We start from the raw sequence: 12,164 nt of genomic DNA, 5'->3' as shown, positions 1-12,164 counted from the left end.
TCAAATCAATGTTTCTTTACTTACTATTATCAGGATTTACATCCCAAAACGCCAGTACGACAATGAAATCCAATATTTCAAGAGCACAATGTACATCATCAGCTAACCTGCGACTAAAATCCACATTGTTACACTTTTTCTGGAGCTCTGCATATCCCGGCTATTAGGCTAGACTGCATCACATACGGTCACAGGGGTTCGGCGTTAAATTTTGAGTAACATATGACATCTATAAATAATCGAAAGACTAAAAATCCAACATTCACTCAAATTATAAAACCTTACAAAATCCATTTTTCAAGGCTTTAGAGAGTATAAAAACTCTGTTTTTAATGTTGTGATATTTCACTGAACAGCTGTCGTCACGTTAAACTTGTGCTCATTTTTTTAACCGAGTCCCTGTGTCTCGAGTGACCAAATCACACACATACTATACTGTCAACACTGCACTTTAAATTCGTATCTATATGGGTATATAGTTTTTATTATACAATATCATAAATATTTGTTATAAATGAATATTTTACCTTGAACATATCGTATTTATGTGTATCAACATCGTAATAATCAAAACGTGTATGGACTATATTTTGTGTTGCCTTGGCGACTAGAATAGCTGACTGTCTGCTGTTCCACTACTGTGCACACATGTACGATAAGTATAACAATGTTACAAAATGACATACTTACGTCACACCGTTGTGACCGAATTTTGCAATCTGGTGGCGAAGTTTTTAATTTGGTTAACGTAAATATAAGGATTGATTGTCAATTTCATGGACTGATGAAGGGAAGTGAACCTCGTGCAAATGGTACATGAACTGCTTCGCAGTTCACTTCATTTGCACGAGGTTCACTTCCCTTCATCAGTCCATGCAAGCAACAAAATTGACAATCAATCCTTAAATGTATACTGTCGAAATATGATCAGTTTGACCCAATTGTACAAAAGGCCAAATAAATAGGGTCCCCAGTGTGCTGTCATTGTTCTCAAATTTATCAACATATAAAAGTATCCATGAATCTACCCCAGAGTACAGATATTTTACCGAGATTAATTTTTATAGTTTGCCACGAGTAAGACTTAAAAGTAATTACAACATTATACTAAACAAACAACCTGAGGAAGCTGACATACAATACCGGAAATGTTAGCTTTGTTCATCGATTTGTATCTAATACGATTTACACAAAGATGCTTTGTACTGTATGACATCAAATTATTTTTTGATAAATACAACTCAATAGTCACACTCCAGATCCCACCACGTAAACTATTTTCCTACTTTGGACAAAAATGCCATTATCTTTATTAACATTTGCTTTCATTCCGTTTAAACAAATTTTATCGTATGGAAATATATACAATTAGTTACTATGCCAAAGCGATCATTTTGGATTACAAAGCATTTTAAAACTTCCACCGCGCTCCGCTCAGCATATTGTGCATTAAATGTTCATTCCACAAAATTACAATATCTACTGAGGATCGTACAAACAAAGTACGTGACTTCTATCTCCGGTTATTTATGTATTCAATACAATTATTTTGTCTGCACGTTTGCAATATATCTATATATATATGTATATATTAAACTGGAACTTTTGCTACATTGTTGAATTTACACAGTAGAATCATCTTGCGATAAACACGAAAATGAAACCGCCGCGAAAATGTGTAGGTATGCAGTATGGGTCACCATACGTGTACACATCATCTCGATATCGCGTCAGAATTGTAACTTAACTACTTCCTGATTATCAAGCGATGCACTTTGTCACAGTCGGTGTGTTTTGTATAGACAGCTTAACTCGGGTTGTGACAGATGAAGTTTGTTATCGCCAATCCCGGTCCCCCATTATCTTCTGGGATTTGAATTGTAGTTTATTGTCTTCATGAGGTTGCAAAGGTTTAATTCTGAGACTTATCAAAAGAAAGATAAAAAAGTTCATTGAAAAAAAAAGAAAATAAGCCATCGTTAAAGCGACTGCATTTATATTTCAATCTTATTTCTTTAAAAAGCGTTAGATAGGAAAATATAAAGAAAAAAAAACAACAATGGCAGTCTAATTACTTACTTCAGGTGAAATATGAATCGGCTGCACATAAGAGGGTTGATTGATATGTTGTGAGCCTCGTATTGAAGGAGGTACTAAAGAAGTTATTTTTAAGTCCTACTATTCTCTGACTATATGAGGCCGTGTACCTAAGGACTGGTCTCATTTGGTTAGTTTATATCGACGAGGTAGCACTCTAAAGAAAACAAGACAAGCGACTTTTGCAAAATGGACAAATCGGTGAAAGAGCAGTGATCCAATATTTGCATAAAAAAGGTTTAATACCTAAGGATATCAATAATAAATCGTAATGATATGGTAGCAACACTAGGGAAAGATGCCCCTTCATATGCTGCAGTGAAAAGGTGGATAGCGGAATTTAAGCACGGCCGACAGAGCCTTGAGGATGACCCCCCGTACGGGAAGGCCTGTCAATGTTGCAAGCCAAGAAATGGTCAATAAAGTTCATGATGTTGTTATGACTGACAGACGAGTCACAGAAAGAAATATAGCCAGTAGAGTTGGCATTTCACAGGTACATGATGACCGAGGATCTTGCAATGAGAAAGATTTCGGCCCGACGGGTACCAAGACTTTTGACAGTTGATCAGAAGCACACCAGGCGCACATTATCGCGTGTTAATCTTAACCTTATTGAGGAAGATCATGCCAACTTTCTTCAGAGATTGGTCACTATGGATGATACATGGGTCCATTATTTTACCCAGGGGCCAAACAACAATCGAATCAATTGAAGCACCCTGGCTCTCCCGCGCCAACGAAGGCAGACATTGTTCCATCAGCTGGGAAGGTTATGGCCTCGGTTTTCTAGGATGCAGATGGTATTCTGCAGATAGAATTTCTCCAAAAGGGACAAAAAATCATTGGCACATACTATATATGATTCACTTCTGAGGAAGGTACGGGAAAATATTAAACTTGAGCGCCGCGGAAAGCTCAATAAAGGTGTGTTATTCCATCAGGACAATGCTCCTGTTTACAAGTCTGTCATTTCCATTGCTGCCATTCACGATCGTGGCTTTAAATTGATTGAGCACCGGCCTCATTTGTACCTGATCTCGCTCCATCAGTCTTTCATCTATTTCCAAAACTGAAAACCGCTATTTTAGGCACCCACTTTCAGTCCGATGATGACGTCATGCATCGTTAGATGACTTTCTGAACAGCCAAGAAAAGAAGTTCTATAGAAGTGGTATTGAGGCCCTTAAACACCGCTGGCAAAAGTATAAAGATACTGAAGGGGATTATGTAAAAAAAAAAGTAATACAATATGTCCGGCAAAATTCAAATCCTTCAATTTGAGGCTCACAACATATCAATCAGCCCTCGTATTTTACACACGCTAATTCGAAATAAAATATGCGTCAGTCCTTTCCGCTCTGTGCTCAGTAATTGTTCACGTCTTGTCGGAGTGGGGATTTCCACAGGCATGGCAGGGGTCTTGGAATGCTGAAAGGACAAGGGAGGCGACTCTTCCTCGTGCGAGACGGCACCCCACCTCACTTCAATCTACTATAAAATACGATCACATCCGTCTAAAGGTAACGCTCATCTTTAACCTACCGCATCACTCAATGCGAATTTTTACATCCAAAACACCAATATGGTAGCTACATCGCTGATATCCTGCTTAGAACTATAAATGTGTTCGCCAGGTTCAGACGGGGTAATTACTGAGAGTTGTTTATTAATATTTTGTTTTCACGCTTGACTTGTCATATATGTATGTTAAACTCTACCTTTAAGTTAATAACCGGTGGCCTCTGACTTGACCATACAAAATAGCAGACTAGCTCAGAGGTCTGTGACATTTCACATACCGTAAGAATTGATAATTGACTATAGTGTGAAAATCAGTGTTATACAACCGGTTAATTTTTATTTGCTATGACTAATAATTTCAATAATTAGACTTCTACCTTTTTTAGTTAGATGACAAGTATTTAAAACTTTTATTAAATGCTTTAAAATTCTTGAAAAATACTCTCTGGAGGTATTCCCATTCTTCTCATTTTCAATATTCAGTTTTTTTTTTTTTTTTTTTTTTTGTTTTTTTTTTTTTCTGTAAGTCCTACAGCAAGTTTATTAGAGTAGTGCTGGATCTTACAAGCCGATGAGCACAACCGGTAATTGGAGACTTTCATATGTATATATAGTAACACCACTGACGAAGGAAGACAACTGTATGACTCGTGGTCTGACCAGGTCTCGAACTCACGATCTACGGCACCCAGTCGCCTAGCCAGAAATACCCGAATCTTATACCGCTGCGCCACATCGGCGTTCTAAAAAGAACGTTTCAATGGCGCAGTGATGGTCGGCCTGATATCCTGACATGATCATAGTGGAAGTCGTATATATACATATATATATAATTTATACATGCTTATAATAAATTTAATCAACTTAATAAGAAATTTCATCAATAACTTACATAATATGTGTTATACAGGAGATAAACATGGGAGAAAAACTACGAGAATAGACAATAATACAAAGAATATTTTAACTATGCGTCTAGAAGTCATCCTCAATTATTCGATAATCACATTTGAAAGTACAGTGTATGTACACTGTATGAAGGGCCTGTGTCTACATGTGATTGCGAAGTGGGCACTCAGACTTCGTTTGCTTTTCCTGAGTAACTTTAAAGTAAATGAATTATCAAGAATTATATAACATGTATTATCATCGTTAGTTTGACGAAACTCTTCAACAGTCTAACCGTTTTCAGGACAATATTTGGGTTGTCAACTGACGTGAAAATGCACACGGAGACGTCTCGAGAATATAACCGCATGACTGTTCAACTCCGTATGTAAATGAGGAATCTGGCCAGTCTGAGGGAGGAATTTGCAAAATGGTGTTCTGAAGGAGGGATTTGGCGATGTTTTTACGGAAAAGTGTGTGTTTTACGTATAAATTCGTTGTTAGTGACACAGTAGATTTAAGATGAATGTGCGCCGTGTCAGTAAGAATAGATGTGTTTTTAGTCGATTGAAGTGAGGTAGGGGTACCGTTTCGCTCGTGGCGGAGTTGCCAGCTTTGTCCTTTCCACAGTACTCAGACCCCTACTATATCATACATTTTGAAGATTAATATTTTATATGCAAGTTTCTGTTTGGATTTCATGTGATTATCTATACGTATTGGTTTTCATATGTTGCTTTTCACGATTATGTCCATGATGTAAGTGATTTAACCGCGAATTGCTAATGCTAATGTCAATCTATACTGTATATGTAATATTGTCAAACTAATGTAACTTCATCCGGAAAAATAATCTTAGTCCTCATTGACGGGAGATGTGTTTTGGCTAATGTAGTAAGAATTTAACGTTTAGGTGGGACCAAAAAAAACCCAAAGAGATTAGTGGGGAAAACAATAAAAAGAAAGTCAATTAACTAAAAGAAAGGACGTTAACCTTACTAGTTTGGAATTAATGTTTTAAAGTTACCTAGTCATCCGTGAACAGGAAGTACTTGTACCACGAGCTCTCGTGTCGGGAATGATCAAGTGACACTTACCTGACCAACGATGGCCATCGGCATCGGATAAAATGTCCATTAAGATATTGCCAGTCGCTCTTAGCTACCGTGTCCTAGGTGAGACTTCGCACTAGATTTCAATTATCTTGTGGAGTTTTCCTTTTTATAAGTTATCATTATATCCCAAGGGTTGCGGTTTAGATTTCCTATCTCCTTTTCGGAGATTGGAATGCTGTGACACGCAAATCCGGAATTACGAAGAATATCTTAAAGTATAACGGTTGTTCAAGGAAGATGAAGACCACCACCAACAACAACCACCACCACCAACAACAACAACCACTACCAACAACAACAACCACTACCAACAACAACAGCAACCACTACCACCACCACCACCACCACCACCACCACCACCACAACAACAACAACAACAACCACTACCAACAACAACAACAACAACAAAATGTACCGTGCGAGAGAACCCAAACCGTTAAAATGAATATTTGAACAAAAGTGTCTAAATAAGATAAACCAGTTTGGACAATTTGTAATTAAGGAGATTATAATTGAATGAGAAATAATAATTATAATTATCTCTCTCTCCCCTCCCCCTCCCCCCCCCCTCTCTCTCTCTCTTCCCTCCTCTATATCTCTCTCTCACTCTCTCTCTCATCAATAGTTTTGTTTTTAAGTTATACTATTTGACTAATAAATGGCTATACAGTGTTGTCACCCGCCAATCTATTATTTAAGGAGACAGATTTAAATAAGTATTTTCATACTTTTTTCTGAATCCTTTTATTATTATGTATCATATATATGACATGTAAATATTGAATAAAATATCGTTTAAACTAATTATATCCTAAGTTATACAATGACAGGTAGTAATCACATTTGGATTTAATATCTCGGAAACACAAAAAGAAATGTATAGGCACATACTACATTTAAGTACTGCCTCCTGATACCATAACAGTAAGCCTTGCATTAACAGAGAATGTAAAACCGGGTTTTTTTTGGTTTTTTTGTTTGTTTTTTTGTTGTTGTTGTTTTTTTCTTCAAAATTTGGTTGCCTGATAGTTAAGCATTGAATTGTCTTAATAAGGTATTCATGGTTTATGGTCGTTTTATTTTACAGTGGATTCGGCACTCTTCATTTAAGCTCTGCTCTTTATGTTGAGTATCTAAATTTTTTGTCTGCATTCTCATTTCGGATATACTGAATATAATCAATGCGAATATTATTTGTTTGAATTTAAATTTAACGTACCACGGGGTTGAAATGTAGGGCGACCATACCATCCATCATTATAAGAGCTTTTGAAATTATATCCAGGCAATTTATTTTCCAAGTTTGATGAGTGTGTTGACCTCGCTACATATTCCTTCCTTTATTTCACCGGAACGCAATATTTGATTTAAACAAAAACAATTGACTTGCAGACCAAACAAAAACGTGTACTGCCGTTTACCAGAACAACTTTAAGATATTAGTACATTTGTATATCAATGAAATTATATCTTGAAGTAATAAGTAGTTCATTGACTCTGTCGATCACGTGTGCAGGTACTCTCATGACTTTATCTGTATGGCGACTTATACAATACATGAAAAATTAACATTCACCATAGCGAAAGATGAAAATAGGAAAAATCTCCATATAAGCAAATACTACCTTATTACCCTTCTAAATACGACAGTTGATCCCGATCTTACACAATGTCCTATTAAAATTAACGAAAAAATCATGGTGTTTTAAAATTTGTATTGATGATACAATTAATGTTATGGTTTTTTTTTTTATACACTAACACACTACATTACAATACACTTACATCTATCAGTAGGTTTGGAAAACAAGCTATAAGTTTATATCAATTCCTCTCCTAAATGACATCCTCGATACTCCTGGTGTTACATTCACTATTAGATTGGTGTACATAGAAACACTAGCCCGAGTTTCCTCTGGCCCTGACACCAGACTTGGACATTCTGACAGATACATGTAGATAACTACACCAGATATTTATCAGTCAGAATGTCCAATTTTGGTGTCAGGGGTCAGAGGAAACTCAGGACAATAAGTTATCTGACAAATAACTACAAAGCTGATATTTGTTTTAAGGATTGCAAAGGAGAGACAAGTACACGTACAAATGTACCAAGTCCGAGTATATCAAAGGATCATCTTACATCCTCATGGTGGCGGTATCTGAGCCTTCAATCCAGGGGAGGAGCGAGCGAGAGAGATTGTTACCCAATGGGTATCGAGTGGAATTTAAGTGCATTTCTGTTAGTTTAAACAATATATTTTTTTAATATTCAAGTACTTACACACAACATCACAATACAATTGCATGTGGCGTTACCACGGATACTTTGTATGTACCGTATACCAGTATGTAAGAGTTGTCTCTCTTATATCCGAGAAGAGAATCGGGTATATGTTTAAGAGACCAACCAACCAATTGTTTTCCCATAGACCTTAGTGTTAACGTTTTGGATTATTTCATTCAAATTCTTGAATTGAATATGACGATTATGGTTTATAACAAAAGTTTAGGGTCTGATATAACACCTAATCAAAAAAAAAAGTTGGGTCCTTCAGCTCAAATTTTCTCCAGGGTAGCCATTTTGAAAATAGGTGAATTTCGCAGTAAAAATTCTCATAAATCTTAAATGTTTACCTGTTTACTATTATGACGTGAACTTTTGGGAAAAAAACCAATCGGACTTAAGAAATTTATATCAACATTTCTTATTGATAGTTACCTATCAGGCTACATATCTATTTTCTCACTTCATAACATACTGGCCAATCAGTGGCTGCCAGACATTTTATCCTTGGCTCAACGTTCTATACACAGGGGCTGTTTCAAAAATATATTTTTTCAATTGGTTGGTTGTTCCCTTTAAGGAATCAATTTATAATATCATTTTGAAATTTTGATGGTTTTTATCGTTTAACTAAATCGAAGTAACAAAATGATGAGATATTTAGAAACATCTTGTTTTGGTTTGAAAATTGCAAATGTGTGAAAAATAAACCTGTCGATTGAATTATCCAATGAATAATTTGATGTAGAACTAGAATTATACGTGTATCTGCCGCTGTCCTCGCTCTCTTTAATCCCTCCCAGAATTCATTGCTCCTTAGATCGCAACTGCAGGCTAGGTGAGGTGGCCCATATTGGACCGAGACTTCGTGTTGCAGGAAAGAAGAAACTGGACATAGTATTGTTAATGGTTGAATAAATGTTATCTTCAGGAAGGTAAAATGAACCAGTTTGGGAGATAAATTCAATATCACCAAATATTTATGTTTAACAGTATATTTATATGAATATTAATATCTTATTGCTTTGAATTATTCACTGATAACATAATAGTCCAGTATTTAAAATTAAGTACCATTAGCCAAAGGGGTTACTCTCCTTAACAACATTGAATAAGTCTAACAACTTAAAGGAGCTACTTCCCCTTAAGTCAATTTGTCATATCAATGTGTACATATACATCATATTTGTCTGTATTTCTTACCACCTGTTGTTACTAAAGAGAAGACTTAGATAGGCTATGCCTGATGTCTAATCATATTGCCTTTCTTTCTATATCAATAAGATTTGTTGAAATTGAAAATGCACCAGTTTTTGAAATTGCTTATAACTAAAAATTAACAGGAGTGATCTTTGCACCACTATCTGTTGCCAAATGATTATTATTTTGGGGTCATATGCATATTTAATCGTTTATGTTTTACGGGAGAAGACGGATTATAAGTTTTAAACTTGTGTCTGATCCCATTTGTATACATGATGTATTTGCAAATAAAATATGTTTAAATCAATAGCTTTCCATGCTAGTTTTCTCAAAATCTAGACTCTTTAGAAAACATGTAATTTAAAAAAAAAACTATTTGAAAATGTGGATAAAGCTAGTACAGTTCTCTGTAGATATACACGGAGATGTTCCAGTGTAATTGAGAAAGTTTACCTGCAAGTAAGACTTTTTATTTTGGGTATTTTTATTTCGCCAAAATATTTAATTACAACATTTCTTGAAAAAAATAAATGTCATTAATGAAATCAAATAACCTTTTCAGCATTAATAGATGATAATTTTACATTAATGAAAAATAAAATATGATCTTAGCATGGAAATAGAAATATTAAAACAATAATTGTTGTTTTTTTTTTTTTTTTAGGGGGAGTTATCTCCCCTGTCGTTTCAGCGCACCTGTATAGAAATGTGAATTCATTAAAACTCAAACTCATCCAATGAATTAATCACGTCAATCTAAAGATATTGAACAAACAAAGACTTTAATATATGGTTATCATTTTCTGTACTTGTAACATCAGCAGCTGTTCGTCCTTTTGAATATTTGTTCAATTAATTACTAAAGGAACAAACATTTCCAAAATATTTTAATTGTCACTATTGTTCCTAACAGTATCGGAAACACTGATAATCGTACTGGATGCAATCAGATAAATACAAATATGCTGTTTGGTTCAAACTACAAATGAATACTACACTTTGGCCAAAATATATCATAAATATCATATTAGCTGATAAAATTTAGTATTTGAGCTTTCTCGTTACAGGACACAAGCACGAAGAAAAATAAATTGAACATACACAAATCTAATGTCATAGGAACATGATAATTATCAAAATCAAGAGTAATAACGAAACCCTATTAGGAATATTTTGAAAATGTTTTTTTTTTTTTTCTAAATATAATATGCTTTCCTATCAATAGGCTTTCGTAATCTTAAGTTTTCATTCCTGAAGCGGTTGTGAGAGAAAAGTAAAAAGGAAGACAAAATATTTTTTCTACAACAACGACAGAAAAACGTGAACAGAGAGTTAAGCAAAGGAACATTAATTAATTGTTTTCTCGTCGCATTGTCGCACTGCCGCGAACGCGACAATGAGATATAGCGAAACCATCCGCTATATGTTCGCGTATGCTTGCTTCTGTGAGATATTGTCACAGAACGTACATGTAGATAAATCTTTTATATTCTATTATACGTAGATATTTACTAGCACTGATTTCAACCACAGGGACTTGGCACGAATTTCCAACCTAAAACCCTTATACTCTACATATATATATAACGTGGGTTGGACATTGTGCCGAGTCCCTGTGATTGCATTCATCTAATCAAAGGTAGACCTAGACATACATGTATGTACATTTATCGTTTTTTAATATGTCTATCAGCGTGTTCCATTTAGCGGAACGTTCCAGTTGTTCCAGTTCGAACCGGCCGTTCCGGTAAATGGAATGCGACGTTCCGCTGGAACGAACCGGTTCGTCTGGCACGTTTCATTTGAGGGTTCCATGTTGGAACCAATATGGCCGCCGTTGAAAGATCTTTGAGTCGAATTTCAACAGAAAACGATGAATTTGCATTAGTACATGTTGCATAATATTTAAGGTATTCTCAGCTTTCATGGCGAACTCAACGACGTAAATCGTTATTATTTTGCCGGATTTTACGCCTCTATTCTTTAGGCTATATCCGGGCGAAGTGCGTTTTTTGTCAACAAACACGGGAGAAATGAAAGCGTGTGAAAATAATGATCAAAATTTATAATACTTTCAGTGCACTGTGTGTCAAATGAATCAAAAATGCCTAAACGTATCCATAAGTTATTGATTTGATATCGAGTAGACGACGTTCCTGCGCAGACGGTTTCGTTCAACACCTTGACGTTAACGTTAACTAGGCTAACGTTGTAGATAGCAACCAACTGGTCTTTTGCTTGGTTTTAATGTAAGTTATACCTGTAAGAAATGGAGAATTTCAAACCACTTACATTGGTTGGTGCCAAAAAATGGAAATTGTGGCATTTTTTTATACGAAAAAACATACACATATTTGGTATTAACATATTGTGTCTTAAATTACCAGTTTAGCGAGTCTTGTCACAATACAATTGCATTTGTAAACTTGGTACCATGTATGATTGCTGTAGACATATTGATATTGGTATAACATTTTAAATTCATTCATATCCTGTTTATTGTAAAACATCACATATAATTTTGGCATAAAAGTAAAATTATCAAAGAAAATTTATCTTATTTTATATTACTTGTGCCCTATTCATGTATAAATTAAAGTTGACATTTTCGAAGCAGTCCACTTCTTCATCTTGACACAAGCCGACACAAGTACACCGAACAGTTTGGTTTGGTTTATTTTGTTTAACGTCCTATTAACAGCAAAGGCACAGTTTTAGGACGGCCCGCCGTGCGTGCGACATGGATGCGTGTGGCTACCCAAAACACGCATACGCACTTGCCACACAGAACAGTAGATATACTGATACGTATATATATATGGGTCAAAGATGCAATGTTAACGGTAATTTCCAAGTTACATTGAATCCTCATTGGGTCCAACCGCGCCTGTCTTGTAAACCCTGGCGTCATGTACAGAGCCTGGCCATCCTATATGGTCAACCACTGTCTGTACAGATATAAAATGTACATTAAAAGCAGGTGTTCATGTTTCATTTCTTTTATGTATTTGGGTTAAAAACATGTTCGTATCATTGAACCTCGTTGAAAA

Source organism: Pecten maximus, chromosome 4 (assembly GCF_902652985.1).
Source record: "Pecten maximus chromosome 4, xPecMax1.1, whole genome shotgun sequence".
NCBI classification, from domain to species: Eukaryota; Metazoa; Mollusca; class Bivalvia; order Pectinida; family Pectinidae; genus Pecten; species Pecten maximus.
Note: the sequence above shows the minus strand (reverse complement) of the source record.